The following is a 20,002-nucleotide window of genomic DNA, read 5'->3' as shown; positions in this document are numbered from 1 at the left end:
TCATTTTGCGATAATCAAGTTGCCACCTTATTAGTAACAAGACTTAGCCTACACTGTGGTCAAGCTTGTATGATGTTGCAAGAATTTCCAAACAGCATTTGCTTAGTAGTTTTAAATGGTTGTTACTGTACTGAAGTAGTCATAGTATCAGGTAGTTCTTGTGGTGGACTGTGTAGTGGGAAAGGCTGAAAAAGTAAGAGAAAAGGCAGAATTAATATAATTTGGACAGTAAAATATTCAACTCATAACATGGCTTTTTCCTAAAGATTTCTTTTCGTAAGTAAGAAACTTGAAAGTGGGTGAGTGGATTCAGGGCTTTAGATTGAAAAAGAGAAGTGAAAAGGTTTCTGTTGCTGAGATTTTCTTTTCCTGTGTGCAGCCTGTTACCCATATAAAATGAAAAGGGATCAAGAGATGCTGAAAGAAATTGTGGGTATGAAAATCTGGGGAGGGTTGGAATAAAAGTAGTAGACTGGTAGTGAAATCGTGATTTTTTTTCAAAAATGCAAGGAAGGAGAGAAGAAAATTTTGAAGAAGCAGCTGAACAAGAACTGAGTGACTGTTAAGGAGTAGAGATATTTTCAATGATGTTGACCTCTGCAAGATCTCAGATGAGTAGAAAATGAAGTAATGCTTCTCATTCTTCCAACTTAATGATGAGCATGTACTTTCTGTGTGGTGGAGTGAAGCAGAGCAATTTGTGAGCTATTGGCTGTACCCAAGGAGAGAAAATCAGTTGCATCCCCTCTATTTCACAGAGTTTCTCTACTTTTTAGTGAATTATTTCCAGGTATTATAAAGGACTCTTTGATGGCGCTTTTTCATATGGAGACTGTTGTCAGTAATAGCATCTTTAATACAAAAAAAAAAAAAAAAAAAAAAAAGCTTTAATCAGTGAAAAACCTTAAAAAGGGGAAAAATCCTATTAAAAAAGGAAATTGTTCTCCCTTTTTTCACAGTATATGATTGTGAGATGGGAGAGCGGGTGAAAACCTTGCAGGGGACTGAAAGTCTGTGAGGTGCAAGAATTTGGTTTGTCTTTGTGTCACTCTGGTTTGAAGCCTCTTTAATTTCACTCTGGTTTGGATGAGAATTTAGAATCCCCCAGTGCCTCAGACAGAAAACTGAAGCAGTTCTTAGCTTTGAGTGTTGGGCATGAGAGAGTTAATCTGGTGTCAGGGAATCTGATGAGCCTTCTCTGACATTCCCTGTGTGCAAATTTTGTACAAAGCTTTGTAATATGGGCAAAAGGCTGAATTTTACATGTGGTTTTCTTCTCTGAAAATTGTTGGGATTTCCTTTCTGGCAAGAATGCATAAGGATCCCATTTCCTCACTATTTCATAAGTTTAGAGGACTTTTGAGAGGTCTGCTCTGACAGCAACTGAATTTTTTGATGAGAAAACTTGAATGAGCCAAGACATTTCAAAGAGAAGAAAAAAAAACTTCACTAAGGGAGTTTACTGCTCCATTACCCACATAGCCTGATTAGTGGGAACAATTATTTTTGAATCAGTGAAACAGAAGCACTGATTTTGGGCTGAACAGGTGAGCAAATAATTGCTTGACATCAGGCTTTTTTGCAGCGAGGAGCCAGGAGACCAGGTCTGCATGATGCTTTCTCCTCCAAGTTCAGTGCAACCCATTTTCTGGTTAGCACCAAATTTCATGCTGCATTGCTTTACATGTAACCCTAAATATCTGGTTGGCTTAAACCCAGCTCCTCCACCAAAGAGCAGGAACAGGAGCTGATACAACCCTGGGAAAGCAGCGAAGACTCAGGATATTTTTATTTGGTTTTTTAGATATTTATTTTTTACAGAGTGGATTGCACATGTGTTTCTCATCTCTTCAAAAATCACCAGTGTTTCTCTGTATTAGAGCCATGTTCAATGCAGGCATTTCCCATGGTGTTACAATTTGAGTAGCAGAATTTGTAAACAATATCAGCTTAATTAGAAAATAAAAGAAGGATTGTAAAATTGATGGGTTGAACATATGGGTTGTTAAAAAACAATTAAGGGTGAGGTTTTAGAAGAGCTCTTAAAGCCAAAAATTGATCATAACAAGAAAAGTGAAATATTTAACTACTTAAATAGCCAGTAACATATTTGAAGTCACTTGTATCATACATTTCAGGGATATCTAAAATATAATACAGGTTCTGGGGATTCCAGTTCACTTAGAATCAAGCATTTTCAGTCTTTTCCCAAACTGTTCAGAGAAAATGGGAGTAGGCAGGAGTTGCTGAATATATAGGAAAGGCAGGGATCACATCGTCTTGCTGTTCACAATGTCTAAGCATGTCTGTTTTCTGTGATTTTTAATTAAAGATCTTTGCATGTAGGTTTGGAGCATATTTGAGATCTTCACTGTTGCAGAGCGTCTCTCACCTACTGTTTAAAAAAATGGGATTTTACTCCTCGGAGTGAGTGAGTGTCAAATGCTGGAGTTTCTATGCTCAGCTTCTGCACTTCCTAAAGTTACCAGGGAAAACAAAATGTTTAAAGCGCTAAAAGCTGAGTTTAGCTGCTCTAGAAGCAATTCAAGGCTCTTGATGGAATTAAACCCAACTGTTCATTTTTCTCAGAAATGAGAGTAGCTGCATTTTAAAGTTTTACCCCACTCTTTTTTTTTTTCCCCCCTCTTGTCTGAGGTTGTTTTTCATTTATCCCAAAAGTGGTTTTGAAAGCAAACACTGCTCAGTGCCTGCAAGTCCCAAGAAACCTATCATTAATGTCTGCCCTCAAGAACTGAACTTGAAGATACCAAAAGCCTTTGAAGTGTATTTTCTTTGAGCTGTTTGGCCTTAAAATGAGCTTTTTGGAGGATGCTTCTTCATAAATGCTCCTGAGTTTTTGGGTTATTTTGTCAGAGCTTCTATTGAGCTTTCTAATTTGAAGTGTTAGTAAGGATAGCTCTGCATCTCTTCTCATTCCTCAAGAAGTTAAACCCAGAAGAGTGTTCAGGTTTGTTTTTTTTTTATGTGTCCTACTAGACATATGCAGAGAGGGAAACAGAAAGCGACAGGATGAAAATTCTCTGCAGCCTAATCAGTTGATACTCACCAGAGCTACCTGTTTTAATCATCACTCACTTATGATACGTTCTGCACAAATTAACTCAAGAAAATATCAACAAACCTTCCTCTCCAAAAAGGTGAAGTGCTCCCATCCCGCTTCCTGGTGCTGTGCTGCATACAAACACACGTCTCCCTGTGCCTCAGCCCCTCCCTGAGCAGGCACAGCTCCTGGCTGGACACCAGCCAGGGGTTCCTGGGCATCACAGACACCAGAAGTTCTGTCTTTTAAATGTGTGAAGTGTCCCAGTGCTGGCAGCTCTTGCCAGGGCTCAGGATGTGCTGATAGAGCATTTGGGTGCCTTAGGTGGGGACTGGAGCCTGTCCCATAGTAGAGAACTCCAAGGAACCAAGTTAAGGATCCCTTTGTGCATATTTTGGCCTTGGATGTCCTGGCAGCCATTCCCAGTGACATGGAAAACACAGACCTCCTATTTTTGAGAAGGTGTTTTAAATTATGTCCAGCAGACCTAAGCATTACCATATGGGTTGTTTCATGGATGTATGAAGTTAATAAATAAATATGCCCAGTACATAAAGGAAGAGAATGATATGATATGATATGTAGGACTTCTAATACAGCCTAAATGTGCTTAAGTGGCTTCCACACATTTCATATTAACACTGTGGACTGCCATTCTGGTAATCTAATGTGATGGAGAGATTGCATCGATAGCTGTGATATTTTAAGAAGCTCAGAGGGTTCATGTCAAACTTTTATCTTCCACATTTTGTCAAGTATTGTGGGATGTCCTCTTGAAGTGTGATTGGAAGGATTTTGTTCAGTCGAAATTTTTGGGTTGTTTTGTGGTTTTGCTTCCTGAAGCAGTTCCACAATGCAGATAAGGTGAACCCTCTGTCCTTATAATATGCTAATTAAGTGCATTTGTGTCCTGGGTAAAAGATGTGGCAGTATGGTGATGAATAAGGACTTTAAACACATATGACACCTCGTTAAAATGTAATTTTCACATCGTAAATCTGAGGCCTTTCCTTTGACAGCTGAGTAATGTGGGTAGTGGGCAGAGGAACTTGAACGTTTCAAAGCTGTCATGTGCTCATGTGTAGCTGGGAGCTGCTTCCTGCGCTGCTCGCCTGCGACGCCGGCTTCCTTGCGCGGGAGCGCGTCAAAAGGGCTACGTGTGCACAGTGCTAAATCCCACTTGTGCACAGGACATGAACTGCTATCTCTTCAGGAGCCCCTTGTGATAAGCCACGTTTGCTATCTCCGCAGTTGAATCCAGGCTGCATTTTAAAAGGCTGCTGAGCCTTTCTGATGAGCAGCTTCTCCTGGTGGACAAAGGCCATTTTTAGGGGGCTGCTGAGTGTTTAATTGCTGCTTCTCCTGTGTTTTTGCTTTCCTCCCATTTAGGAGCATCCCTGACTCTCTCACTCCTGTTCCTCCTCATTGCTTACAGTGACAGCTGCTGGTTGCACAGTGTTGCTGGAGGTTTTCAGAGAGATAAGCTTCTGCTAAATGTGTAATGTGACTGGAGCCCTGGCTTTTATCCACCAATGTTTGCCCACATATTCATGTTCCATTTATTCAATAAATATTTCAGTTCCTTTTTTGCTATCTTAGACAAAAAGGGATGTCTAAGTTTAGAGCTGAAAAAAGCAGAACATCTTTTACAACAAAGCAGGCCTTTCAGCCTGCATTTGTTGGGCAGACAGTACCTTAAGCTCAGAGGGATGGGAGGGCAGTATTGCATTCGTACCTCATTTTGAGGCCTGGTCTGTCTCTTAATTTTTATCTTGTTTTAAATTTGCCCTCTTTGTAAAGCAGTGTTTGAGTAAAAAATGATAAAAAAGCATCATACCACTGGAGACTTTTCTGAAATTAGGGCTTTCTGCTTTCCGCCTGGAAAGCTGGAGTTTGAGCTTTTTTGTCATTATTCTCACAAAAAACCCCTTAAAAAGTGCAAGATTCCTCAGCTTCAAAATTCTCCCTTTGCAGAGCATGTCATAAATATTAATACTGTTTGGTTAGCACAGCGGGAGGAACTTCAGTGTCTCTCCAGTACCAATAAATATGTGGTTGCTCCCTTTTCCTAAATAAAACTACCATGGAACAGCAGATAACTTTACCAGAGTTGGATCAGCCTTCCTCTTCCTCAGTTCACTGCTCCTGCTCTGAGGCACTTCTTTGAGCCAGCCTGAGAAAATGGTACAGCAGACCTAACCCATCCATGAGGTGGACTGGGATACTGCTGTATTCTCTTAGGAGGTCCATTGTTACCATTGCCTATATCCATGGGCTGGGGCTCTGTTCCCGTGGGAGTGCTTGGGGACTGGGCTGGTGGGCAGCCAGGATGGTTGAAGTAGGGGAAGGGCAGGAAGAGACAAAATGATTAAGCTAAACTTCACTTTCAAGCGTCAAAACAAAAGGAGGCCTGAGGCTTCGGCACTTCATAATCCTGTCAAACACCGTGAGGGGGAAAGGCCCTTGCCAAGAACGTGTCTGAAAAGCTGAGACAGCTGTTTCTGGCAGCAAGCATGGGATGCAGATTAGGGGGGTGATTGCATAGGGAAAAAAGCATTAACTGCCAGCGAAGGATAGTGGCTTTTCCTCCTCTGCAGCGAGCTCCTCAACGTGAGGAATCAGCCTGAGTAGTGAATAATTGTTGTTTCGTTGAGTTTGAGACCACCGAGTCGTGCCTACATCAGCCATGGCTTATCAGTCCAGTGCAAGTCCTTTGCACCAAACCCAGCTGTGAATGTGCCAGCACTTTGGGTTAGAGATGTTTGCCAGCAGCAGGGAGCAAGAGGTGACATGTAGCAAATGTCCAAGGCTGCTTTTTGCAGGAGAAAGGGACTGCATTGTGTACTAGAGACAGCCTTTGAGTGCTGCGTTTTTAAAAAAAGGTTTTAGTGATTAGTGCATCATTTATCCCTTGGCTGGTGGATTTAGCTGGCTTGGGTGCAGTGATGGGGATCTGTACGGGGTTGGGGGTTTAGCCCAACAAGAGACTCCTGGATGTTCCATTTTTGAGCTGTTGCCTCTGTCAGCTCCTTTCCTCCCAGCCCAAAACAAGATTATATTCTGCCAGGCTTTTTCTCAAGGTATTTCTCTCAGTTTAGGTTATATTTGTGCACCTCAAGGCCCTGTGTGGTGCAAACACCTTCTGCCCCTTGTGGTTCTGCTGTGGCCTGGCTGCAGAGTCACTAGCCCAGCCTGGGACGTGGTTATCCTGGATTTGTTTTTCTTGCTACTGCGTTTTTGAAATGAGCAGCCTTTATTCCTGTTCCCCACTGAAATACCTCCACCACGGTAGCTCAAAGGTCTGGATTGCTCTCCTCCCTTGTCTGCCACTGATTGTGTTTGTTCTGGAAATGACTAGTGTAATATTTTTAGCAACACTTATTAAGATTCGTCTCCTAAAGTCTAGTTCAATGTTGCTAATTAACTTCTTCGATGCCGCCAGCACTCCGCGGTGCTGCTATGCCAGGTTTTCTTTCTTTTTTTCCTTTTTTTTTTTTTTTTTTAAACTGAGAAAGCAGATATGGATGCCCTGCCATAATCTGCTTTTGAGTCAAAGCAAGCAGGGGAGGCCTTGGATGCCCTTCTTTCTGCCTTCATACTCGGGTTAAAGAGGAGTAAGAAGCTCTGTAAGAATAAGTGAAAAAATTACGGAACCTTTAGGGGGAGGCTTTACAGAGCCTTCCCTTGACTTCAGGCAGTTGTGGTGATGTCCTTAGCAGGTCCCCATCCTTCAGAAGTTAACTTTCCAGATGTCTATCAGTGTTGATAAAAAGTACCCAAGGCATGTATGAGGAGTGGAAGGGTCAGCATTATCCTCAGAAATCCAGCTGAACTCCCACAGTAGGGTTGGATTGGAACGGTTACTGATAGGAAGGGAATTTAGGTTGAAGGGGTAAAAAGAATCTTGGTAGCTAGTTTGAAGAGCTCCACGTTCAGGGAGAAATGGGACCAGCCACGGAGGGCTGTGAAACGCCTCTGAAGGGGGAACACAGGTTCTGGAAAGAAAGAGGCGGTAAGCACTTGGAAGCACTCAGTCTCAAAGTGCATTTTGCTATTAGTAACTATGCTAAATCAAGAGAGTTGAGTTGTGAAAAAATCAAGAATAGAAGTGTCCATTTCTTTCAGGTAAGTCCACCAGGTGTACAGAAGTAAAGGTTGATATAATGCAAAAGTTTTTGGGACAAAATCCTAGAAGAGTTTCAGCTCAGCTTTTATTCAGATAAATCCCCTGAAGCTGGTGGGAGTTTGGGCCAGAGGCTTCAGGAGTGAGTCTGCAGTGAATTGCTGTTTGCCCTGGAAGGAATTGCATTTTACCAGTGAGAGTCTTTTTGACCTCCTCATTTGTGGCTGAAGCATCCAAAGAGATATAAAAGAAATATAAATTGTAACCTGGAACAGATGGTGAATATCCATATGTATTTGAGTTGTAATGTCTGCCTTACATTTTTATGTTGAAAAGGTTGGTTTTTTTAAGTGTGTACTCATGATTGGAGAGCAAAGCAGACAATAAGGGCTTAGGTGAACAAGATGTGTCCAAGAAAACAATGTCATGATTGTTCGCTGTAACGGGATTTCTTCACTGTAAATAGGATTTTTTCTTGATTAAAATGTGCTGAGAGGAAACGGGACTTAAGGCAAGTTTCACTGAAATACAGGGTTCAGTTTGAAAAGACTGGCACTGAAGAGGCAAACTGGCTGTTTCATGTTACGTAGCTCCTCAGGTCTGTTTTCACAAAGTACCACCTGCTTGAGACTCAGAAGGGATGGGGGGGGGAAGCAAAGAAACATCAGAGCTGAAAAATACAGAAGTTATACACTGGTCATGACAGAAGATGGGAAAATCAGCTGCCTTTATACCAGTTTAAACTGGCTTACTGGGGTGCCATTCATGCTTCCCTCAAATAGCTGGAATAAATTAACACAACCACTGGAGAGATGAGACATTAGACAGCTCTGCAGTTCTTTTTCATCAGTTGATGTTTGGGACAGAGAAAGGAGAAGGGCTGTCTATGCTGCAGGCAGAGAGAAGAAGTAAAGGCAACATCAAGTATAGACATGCCAGCAGAGATGAAGTCCCTGCCCCACTCCTAAGATCTTTCCAACCTACCATGTGAAGAAAAGCTTTTGTGAGCCCCCATGTACTAGCCTTCAGTTGCTCCTCTGTGTTAAATCATTCCCTCTATCCAAGGCATCCATGGAGGATGCTGTGGCTCACTAAGGTCGATCAGCCTGGATTCATGTGATGCTTTGCACTCTTGTACTGCCAAATTAAGTAAATGACTGGTGATGTTAATGCGAACACTGAGAAGGAGGGAAGTACTGAGGGAAGGCTGCAAGAGAAGAATAAAAAAAGAGGGAAATTTTCCCTTTTTTTTTCTTTCTTTTTTTTCTTTTTAGAAGGAGAGATAACCAAATATATTTGCTCGATGGGAGCATATTGCGTACATTGGAGGGATTAACAGCAGTGAATATTTCTGGCCTTCTCCTCCTAAGTGCTTGCTTTTCTCACTGGACAGTAACTGCCAAGGATTTTCTTAGTGCAATATTGAGTGTGTTACAAGTCATTCATGAGAAATATCCTTGGAATGACTGGAACAGATTTTATTGATGAAAGCATTGTGCTCTTCTCCATGGCAAGTAACAGGCTGAGTGAAGAATGCCAGCACCCGAAAAACCAAGCCAAGGTGGAGAGTGCTCTGGCAAGTTTCTGGTTGATTTGTACAGTTTAAGGTGAACATTCATCCAGCATTCTGTCGGGAGAGGTGCCTGTGGCTGGTGCCTTGCTTGTAAATGTAAGCTCTCTTCATGGGTAAATAAAGCCTCCTCCCGAGCTCGGTGGGGAGTAAATGAAGCTTTTGGGTAGCCTAAAACTGCATGGTCAGAACACAGTGTTGTGTAAGGCAGCTGTAATGTGTTTTTTTCATATAAAGGAGTTCAAATTGACTCTGGTATGAGGAATAGAACAGAGAATTAAATTAGATTAATAGATTTTTTAAGACCAGAAGGGACCATTAGCTCATTTAGTCTGACCTCTGTAATGCATTCGATTGGATTTCATCCACTTCCTCTTCTGCTGAGCCTAATGACTTGACTTTAACTGAAGTGTACCTTCCAGAAAGGCACCCAGACAATCAGTGCCTCACTTCAGCCAGTGCTTTTCTTGGTTGGATATTCTCTACCTCAGTTAAGAGGTAAAATAGCATTCGCATTATAAATGTTTTGACTGTGCCTATCTGCATCATACATAAAAAGGTAAAAATGTGTTTCTTGAGTTGTACTCTTTGGACCTTGCTCAGACAGTGCTCTGGAGGTTGCCTTCTGTGGGAGTTACTGGTAGGTCTGATTTTTTATTTTGGTTTTTTTTTTAAGATCTGAGAAACTTGTTACTGCAGTGGGAAATTCCTGAATAGACCAAGAAAGCAAACAATTCACTAGCAATGAGAAAATAGCTTTCTGGGCACTAAAATCAAGAAAGCCTTACACATTCAGATGTGTACTTTATGATGAGTGGCACTAAATGTGTGTGTAAACTCTGCTTTCTAAGTAAAAGAAAGTGCCAGTCTGCAGAGCTTGCATGCTGCTCTCTTAATGCCACTTCCATTTTTATTTGAACCAGAGTGCTAGGGAGTGACATTTAAACCTTGGAGTTTGTCATGAAGTTCTAATTTTTTTCTTGATGAGAAATGAGCACATCTGTCCATGGGAAAGGGCAAAAACTTGTTCCAGCAGTTTTTGCATAAGGTATTGAATGATTTAATTCCAACTGGATGTTCTGATTGTTGGCTTCTTTTTTTCCCCCCCTTTTGTTTCCCATACTCTTTTTAAAGGAGTATACTGGGTAAAAAAAGATGATGATGCAAGGAAATGAACTGTAGAGGATGCAAGAACTATTTGGGTAATTGATTAATTGTAGTAAGAGTCTTGTTACACTAGCTTTTCATGGTAAAATATACTGGCAAGTTCTGATGGAAAGAAGTTGTAATTTTCTTAATACGCAAACATAAATTTCCTGCACTCTTAAGTGCCTCAATTCAAATTTTTTTTTTTTTTTTCCCTTCAAACACCATGTTTTGTGATATTTTAGATAAACTTCACCTTCAGGCATTTCTTTATTAACCACATAAGAGAGGCTTTATCAAGGCTGTGGCTTCTATAGATAGAGTGGTGTGGGAGTAGATGTGCTTCTCCTTCTTTTCATTGGGGAGAGGAACATTAAAACGGGCATGTGTCAAGGAAGGCTAGGGAAGTGCTCTCTTCCTTCCCCTTTACAGCAGAATTTGTGACAAAAATGGTCCTGTGCATGTTTAGAAGTCATTGCTGCAGTGTTCTTGACAGACTATGCAGCAGCTGTAACCAAAGAAAGATGATTGGAATTAGCCAAAATGACTCCAAATTCTCTTTGGGGCCAGCTGGTACAAGGTAGTGCCAGTGGGAGTTTGGGCTGTGGGTTTCCATGCAACCTGATTTACACATTGAACGTGGGAAGCATCACCTTGCTGAACCATGGCCCCTACGTGTTTCATTAAATCTCCTCCTTGTGATGTCTTCTAGGGTGGGGGGAAATGATGTGAAAAGTTTCCTTCTACAGCTGGTTAACACTTAGCAGTGAGGAATGTCTTTCCTTTAGGGAGTAAATCCAGAGCTGCAAAAGCAGGTCCTCTCCAGATGAAGCTTTTCTTACAGTGACCTGACTGTCCTCTTCCTACTCTGATTTGAAAGCTGATTTTAAAATGCCAAAGGGATAATCATTAAAAATATGACATGCATCAGTGCTTTTCTCTAATTCATCTTCCCTGGAAACCTTTGGACCCTTTTCTGATGGTCATGTGTAAGGAAAGATGACATCAAGGGAAGAGGAGGGCTAAGGCAGCCTTTCTTTCCACTTGGAATCCACAGAAAGCAATCTAATATTTTTGCCTGAAATTAGAGAAAAGGAAAGGTTGTCAAGTTCTGTGAAATCCTTTAACTTGCAAGGCAGAGAGTCTGTCCAGTTACTAAAGGTGATAATTCCCATAGCTGGCATGACTCATTGAAGAGACATCTTTGAAACATTTAGTAAAAGTTTTCACTTGTTTGTTTAGAAACCTGTAAGAAAGTCCTTTGGATGTTTCCTGACATGGTATTGATGTTATCTTGTCCCCTCAGTGTATTTAATAAGCTTCAGTTGTTGATTATAGAAATACATTTTACCTGTGCTGAGCTTGTCACTCTCCTACTGCAAGAGATTGATTATTGATTTTTTTAATTATTTTTTTTTTATTATTGAATAATCAACAATAAAACTAAGTAATGTTCTATTCCCAGCTGAGTCTCCAAGGAATGCAACTGTTTCTCATTATAAAGGGGGGGGGAAAGTAATTAAATTTTGATTATTTTTCCCTTTTGCCCAAATATCTTCACACAGTGCAAATTAAATAAAATTATTTAACCATGACAAGCACTTCTGCCAATTAATCCCTGAGAAGTGAAGCTGGAAAATGTATGCCACACGCAAGCAGGCAGTCACACACAGATGCCTGGAAAAAAGAAACCCAAAGGAGTCTAAGACAAGTATGAGTTAATCAGCCCAACAGAGCCGTGAATGGGAGTTAAAGTGATAGTGACGTCCCTACTAAAGCTGATATGAGCTCTTTCCAGCTTTTTTTTTTTTCTTTTTTTTTTCCTTTTTTTCCTTTTTTTCCCCCCCTGCTTCCTGATACTCTGAAGAATCTTTTTCCCTTCTGGCTTAATTGCTAGAGATTAATTGAAGTTCAAGAGCTCAGTATCTCTAGTAGCCTTTATACTGAAATTTAAGATGGGTAATTTAACTTTGAATTGATTTTTTTTTTTTTTTCCTCTTCAATTTGAGCTGTTAGTATGTGCATATTTTTATCTTGGGTACACTTGGGTTTCCTGAATTACAGGCAAGCTTACCAAGAGATATTCATTAGACAAATGTGTTTATTAACAACATAAAAATCGTTGTACTGAATGCCTGAAAACTGGATCCTATTATTAAAAAAGAAAATATTATAGGCAATTCCAGAGCATTAAAGAAAAAAATTGTCTATCTGGATTTTTATATACCTGATTTCATTACCTATTGAAAAACACCGGTGCTTTTTGCATGCACAGTGCTTCAAGGTCAAGGTTAGCCCTGTTTCTGAATTTTAGCAGATTAAAAACCTTACTTGAAGTCAGTGGCCGTGTCCCCAGGAAGCAACTTTTCCCCAGGAAAACCTTGTCTCACTTCTATGGGGAGGTTCTGTGGCATCTGGAGGGTCTGTGAGGTGGTTGCTGACTTGGTAAAAGCCACACCTGCATCTCTGAGATGTTTATTTACGCCTATTTGCTGTTCATCTTCCTGTATCTGAAATCAAACAGAGTGCAGACTTGTCTGAAGCTCCTGCTGCAGGGAACACTGTTGACAGTAGTGCTGTGCACACTTTAGATGTATATACAGATAGATACTTGTACGTTGATTAGATAAAATTGAAAAATGGGATTTTCACGCTAAATATACATTTATTCTCACAGAAGGCATGGACAGAGGAGGGTTTTTTCTCCTTGGATGAAGCTGTCCCAAGCAATTCACATGTTCTGATAGATACAAGCATTTGATAGGCTTCTCTGACTCAGACATCAAGATATTATGCAGACCTAATTAATTTGATTTTGCACATCACTCCAAATGCAATATAGGGAATTGATATATTTCTATCCCTTTATCTATCTTCTGTCTGATAAGATCCTCTTTTTTAGGCAAGACTGCTTGGGCTTTGGCAGAGCAGTGAAGGTCCTTGGACCTGTCAGACAGCATCAGCTGGCCAATACCAAGCTTAGCAGGAGAGGAAAAATGACCCAGACCAGACCAAAGTGGGGCAGCAGGACTGTGAGGGAATGGAGAGGTTCCTGAATCAGGCAAATCTCCTGCAGTTTTTAGTGAAGCAAAGACTCAGTTCTAACTCTGACACAGACTGTCTGGATTTGTTAGGCAGTAGTTTCCAGCCTCTGATGTTGCCATGTACAGACTCTGTTTGAAGAGGAAAGAACATTGGCCTGATGGAAATTCAGAGACATATTTTCGCAGGCTGGAGAGGAGTCACCCAGGTGGTAAATAGGGTGGCAAATAGTTGGGACACTGCTGCTCTCAGCCTCCTCCTTCTCTATTAAGGTTGAAGGGTTTTTATACCACCCGGGGGATTACACATAGAAAACTGTACCTTTAAACACAGAGCATTTTAGTATTACCCAAGGAAAAAAAAAAACTAGTTCTATGGAAATGAAAGGTTTGATGGCCCTTGAGTCAATACTGTTTGAAAGTCACAATCCTTTATAAATTTCAGCCTTTTCTTCCAGGTCATAATAAAAATAGATCCTTGCACATCATAATTTCCTTTGGTGAGCAGGTTTTTCTGACCTGTTTTTTTTTTTTCTGGTATGAACTGACATTGTGACCCCTCAGCCTTTCCAGAACAATGTGCTGTTGACTGAAGCCTTGTATTCTCAACTCATCGCATTTTTAGACAGGGCAGGGAAACTGTGCATTATCTACCTAGAGGAGATGTAACAAGGAATATTCCCTGCCTTTCTAGCTGTCCTTATAGCTATATCATAACTGTTTCATACTCTGTCCTTGCCCACAGCTCATTACTTTCATCTGCAGGTGGTAAATTTTGGAAAGACTGGGCAGTGCTTGCTGAACTGACCAGGGAGAGCCTTAAGTTTGCTGACCACTGAGTAATAAGATGAATCACACATCCTGCATTTTGCCTTGGGAGAAAAAAGGAGCAAGCGTGCCAAGCAAATTACTGGGTGATTTACTTCTTTGCAATTCTGGGAGGGAATCTTTTATCTTCATAAATCTCACGTTAGGATACGTTCTGTAACTGTGCCCAGTGGTGATATATTTGTCTATATAAAAATCAGTGCCTTAACCGTGCATAGGGAGCAGACCTCTGTGCTTCACCCCAGCTGCGTTTGATATCCACAGATAACTAGGATTGTCCGGTGTTTATCTGTCTGCTGAGATGAAGCTCTGTGCTTCATCTGTGTTGCTGGATGCACGGGCTGATTCAGCTTCTGGCTGGAAAGGAGGGGTTGGCATTTAGCAGGGAGTGCATCACGTGCCCGGTTTTCTGATGGTTGGGTGCATCACACTAACAACAAGCCAGCAAGGGGAGCTGAAACATGCAGGGGAATGTCCAATGCCAGGAGTAGAGGGTTGACAGAGAGAGGTGGCCAGTGGAGTTAACTGTCAGTATGGCCTTTTTTGTGAGAGCTAAGCACAGAGGACTTTGGTTAAAAATCACCCTTGGTGCTTTTCCATGGTATCTCTCTGAGTAACAGGAATGGATCCAGGCCCTGCATCTTCTTGAGCTGGGCTGAATTTCTGTCTGAATTTTCTGCCATTCTAAGAGCTTGCTTTTCCACTTCATATTGGGTGGGGTCCTTCTCCTCCAACCGCAGTCCCACCTCAGTGCTTGGATGCTCGCTGTTATCCAGTCATCTAAGTCATCTTCAGACAGTCGTGATATTTTCTCGTTTCCTTGCACCCCACAGTAAGGTTATCACCTGCTTTTTTCTGTGCATGTTAGTGCTGCATTCATAGTATTTTAAATTGAATTCTGGACCTTTGGTCTGAAACTAGATGTGGACCAGAGCATAAAGGGTTTGCTGGTATCAAAGTTTGTCTACACAATCACTGTCAGAAGCCTATCCTTTGGTTATACATACTGATCAGTCCTGATGTGTCCAATGAATTAATTTGTCTCTGACAATTTTCTTAGCTAGAGTTTGAGCAGCAAGACTGCTGACCTAAAATGACCCTAAGTTCTTCATCTTGGAGACCTCCTATTCAATGAAATTTTGGTAGATGATCATTGACTTGGGGAGATTATAACAGAATTGCTAAGTTCTCCTTTGTCCTGTGCCCTTTGAAAATGTAAGATGCATCAGTTCACTGAAGAGTATTATTTTAGTTCAGAAAAGTGTCTGAATGGGCTAAACTTTATAAACAGGGTTGAAGGCCCTTTCCAGCTTCTGGTGGTCAGAGGGTAATGCTCTGCTTGGCTACCTTTTTGTTCAGCTGTCCTTAGTAAAAAAGTCCACCAACAGCTTGAGAGAGGAAGCCTACATAGAAGATAGGGGCTTCAAATCCCTGTGTTGCATTAGAAATCACTGTGAAGTGTCATTTTTTGCCTCCCTGTACCATGGATTCCTCCCAGCTGAATGCAGTTCATTGCTATTTATATCCCAGTCCCGTCTGAGGCTGGAGAGGGCTGGCTCCGCAGCTCACATGGAAAGGTGCAGCCCTGCTGAAGGCAGCAAAGGTGCAGCCATTTGCACCACCAAAGGAATTGGTCTTTTGTCTTGTCATCTCTGCAGCCGCAGGGCACGCTGCTCCTTGCTTGCTTAATTGCCAGTTTAATCAAAACCTGACACGCTGTTTCAAATATGATTTCTCCCGCTGAACACCTGAAACTGTCTCAGCGTCTCTGTGTGTGTGTCCTGTGCACACCACGAGCAGCTGAAATGTATGGCTGTGGTTCAGGGTGCTGTGAATCCGAGCACACTCCAGCTGCCCAGGTGCTGTGGCTGTGGAGTGATGTTCCCATGCCCAACTCGTCACTAACCTCCTCGAGAGGTTATCCCAGCATAGCTGGTAGGACAGAGCACATGAGTGCTCAGCTGCTCCAGTGCCAAGTCCAACAGCCTGACCTTGTTACCAGATCACTGGGAGTTTGGGCTTCTGGGACTGCGTTCTGCTTTCATTTTCTAAATGCCCTCCAGAATATACAAATTTTCACAAAGACAGCTCTACAATTTGCCCTCTGAAGTTAAACTTCAGGGCTGTCAGCGCTAGTGACTGGGGTGTTGAGCTCAGGGATGGATTTTCCAGAATCTCCTCTTCGACCACAGGATTTTCAGTTCTGTTTAAAAGTATAAAAGTCATCTTGCATTTTTAAGTGGAAAGCAAAGCTTTAAAGTATAGGTCCTGAAGACTTCGAGGCACAGCAAAGAAAAGCCTAAATCTGTTAATATTTGTTATTTTTTGTGGGGCTTATTTTCCTTTGGCTTTAAAGTCCTAGGATGTAATCTCAGAATTTGGGGGTGCCGCTCCTGACTTGTACATGCTTGAGATTGAACATGAAGTGTCTTCCCAGCACTGACTTTTGAGGAATGTCATACCAAACACCTGAAAAATGAGGCTTTTTCACAGGTTGTTTTTTTCTTTAGTTGTCCTGGGTGCTCTAAGCTTTTTCCAGTCATTTGTAACCTTTGTAATCAGCTTGGCTGAGGTACCTGGGGACAACCTGCAGCCCTGCTCATCCATCTTATAAAGCAGAAAGTGTGGGTATTTGCCCTCAATCCACAGCACAGATACTTTGTTGCCCTCCACTTTTTCTTTCTTCTTTTTTTCCCACACCTTAATGAACATCTTCCAGTGTTTTCTAAACCTCTGCTTATCCCGTGCAGAAAGCCACCTTTGTGTCAAGTAACAGGCAGCTTCCAATCTGGCTTCTCATCTTTATGAAACTAATTGGAGATTTTTGTCTGGCGTCCTGCAAAGGAAAAGCTTTCAGAGGACTTGTTCCCTGACCATAGGGGTACAGGAATGGATGCCAAGGTCTCCAGCCTGCTGTGAAGGTGTTCTTGTCCTTTTTCTAGATGCATCAGGGTATTGCTCCCTTCCTCCCCCACCCAGGGACCTTTTTCCCGCCTCTCATCCTCCCCTCTGTCCATCTTTGCTCCTGTTTGATTTTCCTGGAGATAACAGCAGCGTGATTACTCAAATCCAGTAACTTGAGAAGGAAACCCCATCTCTAATTAGGACATCCCTGGAGGGAAAAGCACAATGAAAGCTTGAACTACTGCACAAAGAAGTAACACACTTTGAAATGGCAGCCTGGCATAGGGAGCAGCACAGCCACCTTCCTCAGTGGTGCTCCCCTCCATCCATAGGGGCTGTGGAAGGGAAGTGAACTTTTGGCTGAGGCTTGCCCAGTATTCAGCTGGCTTGCCTGAGGACTTATGTCTAGATACAGAAAGCTGAATTTCTGCTGTTCTGAAGGTGTCATTGCCATGGTGGGGTCACAAGTACTTCCACACTGGAAATTTTCTGTCTTTATTTCTTCTATTTCTTTTCTTTAAACAGATTATGCTGCATAAGAATCCCTCTGCAGCAAGTGGGCTTGTTTGTAATGCAAGTTACTGAAAGCAAAATATTATTTTATCTGATACTTGCATACGTACAATTCCTGCTGTAGGAGTCACCGAGCCTTTCGACCAATGTTACTTGAAACTATAACGTCAATCAGAGCTCAAATGGCTGATGTTACTGAGATTGCATTCAATCCCAAGGTGCCAACCCAGAAATCATATCTCCGAGTGGCCCCAAAGCCAGTGAGTGCTATTAGATATAACCCTACAAAAGAAGGATTAAACAGGGTTGCTCTATTCTTTCTCTGATCCAGGTAAAAAAAAAACATGTATCCATCCTGGGCTCCTAAACAATGAGGTGGTTATTACTGGGGCTCAGTGTGAAGCTAATTCTGCAGGAATTTGAATCCCACATAGGTCAGATACCTAATCAGAAATACTGGTGTTTTCTCTTTCCTGCTTGGATCTCAGGAGGGTGAAGGAAGAACTTCATGTGCCTGGTAGAGGCCAGGTTGGCCAGAGAATTGAAGCTTGAATTTGTCAGTTCTTCAGTCAAGAGATCATTCAAGACACCTAAATGCAAAGTCAAGGGTTAGCCTGTTAGAGGAAGTTTAGCTTGAAGTGGTGGTCAGGGCTAGCATATATGAATATGTAAATATGTACATTCATTAAAGCAACAAAAGGGTTGTAGTCTAAAGGGGGAAAAAATTACTTCTCTTGCATTGAGATACATTGAGTGATTGTGTTTCAGAGGTGTTGGAATGTATGACTAAGGACAATTTGAATATTGTCTGTTGTAGAGGAAAATACTCTAAAGCTGTCTATTAAGTTTATTGCAGCATACTTTACTGCAAAGAACAGGAGCCTGAAGGAGAAGGAGCTGAAAGAGTTTTCAACAGGGCTGAAACACACAACCTTTTGGTGTACTTTTCAGACTCTGTGGTCTCATTTTCAGTCATGCTGTATGTTTCCTGTAGTCTTTTGAGGGGTCTGGCAGGCACATCAGAAGCAGTGTAGTCTAACGGCTTCTTTGCCTGCATGTATGCAGCTAGGTCCTTGGGATCAGGAAATTTGGCAGTGCCTCGGGACCCTTGCCCTAGTGCTGGCAGACAGAGCAGTGCCCCAGCAGACCTGTCTGCTGCCCTTGCAGAGGGCAGACATCCAGCATGATTCATACAGGGCGAAGGAGGCTCAGGCAAGAATTAATTTGTATTTTTCAGGGAGTACCAATCAGGATCTTATTGTTCTAGGCAGTGTGCAGACGTATAATCAAAACTGTCATCCAAAGGCCTACAGTAACATCATGGGAACTGAGATAAGAATAATCCTGAGACATGCTTGAAGGGCCTTGAGGAATGTAGGCCCCAAATACAGAATATCTGATACTAAAACATTATATTTGACCTTGTATGAAACATCTGGTCTGTAGATGTTTGCTGTATGAACCTGTGTTCTGTGTACAGTTATTTGGAAGTTTGTGAGCTGGTGCAGTTTCTGACCCATTGCAAACTTCTCATTCCCTGGCCTCTTTCCTTCATGAGGAAAGAAATAAGTATAGAATGACAGCATGAATGGAACAGACAGTAAAGTGTTCTGTGTCATTCCTGACTTTGTGAAGCAATGAAAAGGGACACAGTGAAGTTTATAAAGTCCATAGTTGACTTCACCAGAAGTAAAATTCATAAGCTACAGACTTCAAATCTCTTTGAATCGATAAACCAGCAATTCTGGTCCACAGGTCTTTTAATAATAATAAAAAAAATAATTAAAATTGGCCCCGTTGAGCATGGGTTTCCTCAGGTAAAGAGGGAAAAATAAACATCACAATGTTTTGAGACTTAGTTTGAAAAACTGGAGAAAGGCCCAATAAGCAGGACAGCAGTCACTAAGTTATAAAGTTGTGTTCCATGCAAAGGTGAAAAGAGTACAAAAACAGCAAAGCACCAGATTGTCTTTGCAAAGCACTTTTGTGCTGCTTGGCTTTGCTTCACCTTAGAGGACTGGGGATTTCTGGAGTTCCCAACCGAGGTGATAGGCTCTATTACTGACTGTGACAGGAGCATGCTTAATCTTTGCTGTAAAGTGATAAGAGTGCTCCCAGGATTTGGCCATCAAAAATTGTATTCAGAATTGTCACTGATGCAGAAAGGTTGCAGATATATTCACAGCTAGGGGGACAAGGTTTAAAAATGCTTCGATTTCATTTTCTTTGGGCAGACGAGGGGAAGATGATTCCTAATGATTATTTTAAAAGCATTCTAGTAAGGCTTTGTTCGGATGGCTGATCCAGCAGCTTGCCTCTTGTTGGCATTGGAGATAAACTCAGGCCTATAAGTTCAACTTCCTATGCTGTTCGTGTCTGCATCCAAAGTGTATTGACTCTGTCCTCAGTGGCAGTCAGAAAGTCCATATGCAGTTGCTGTATGGGAATTAGGGAAACACTTGTGTTCAGATCCTGTATCCGTGTGCAGTGGGGTAATGCAAGAGACTAATGAGACCTTCCTCTCCCAGGTTTCTCCATCAAGATAGGTTAATGATAAACAGTGCAGCAAAAGTAGGCGATCTCCCCACTTCTCCCCCTTCCCCTGACATAGAACTGAAAACATGGATTCTTTAGGAGGCTTTTGATTGAGAGAGAAAACATGAAAACAGAGAGGAAGTCTGTCAGAGTTGGATCAATTTGCCCAAACAGCTCAGTTTTTCAGCTGACAGCATTTTTGCACTCGGAGGGGAGTTGTCAAAATCTCTCTACAGGCAGTCATGTCCTTCATGCTGAGAAATACCTTATATTATCTCAAA

At 41.8% G+C, this 20,002-nt stretch overlaps 1 protein-coding gene across 25 annotated transcripts in view; it reads left to right on the top strand.

Annotated features, from left to right (window-relative positions):
* The window catches only part of ADGRL3 (adhesion G protein-coupled receptor L3), a 492,701-nt gene that overhangs the window by 320,296 nt on the left and 152,403 nt on the right, over positions 1-20,002 (top strand). The gene's annotated exons all lie outside the window — the stretch shown is intronic.

Source organism: Corvus moneduloides, chromosome 5 (assembly GCF_009650955.1).
Source record: "Corvus moneduloides isolate bCorMon1 chromosome 5, bCorMon1.pri, whole genome shotgun sequence".
NCBI lineage: Eukaryota > Metazoa > Chordata > Aves > Passeriformes > Corvidae > Corvus > Corvus moneduloides.
The sequence above is the reverse complement of the archived record's forward strand: the minus strand, read 5'-3'. Positions and strand labels throughout refer to the sequence as shown.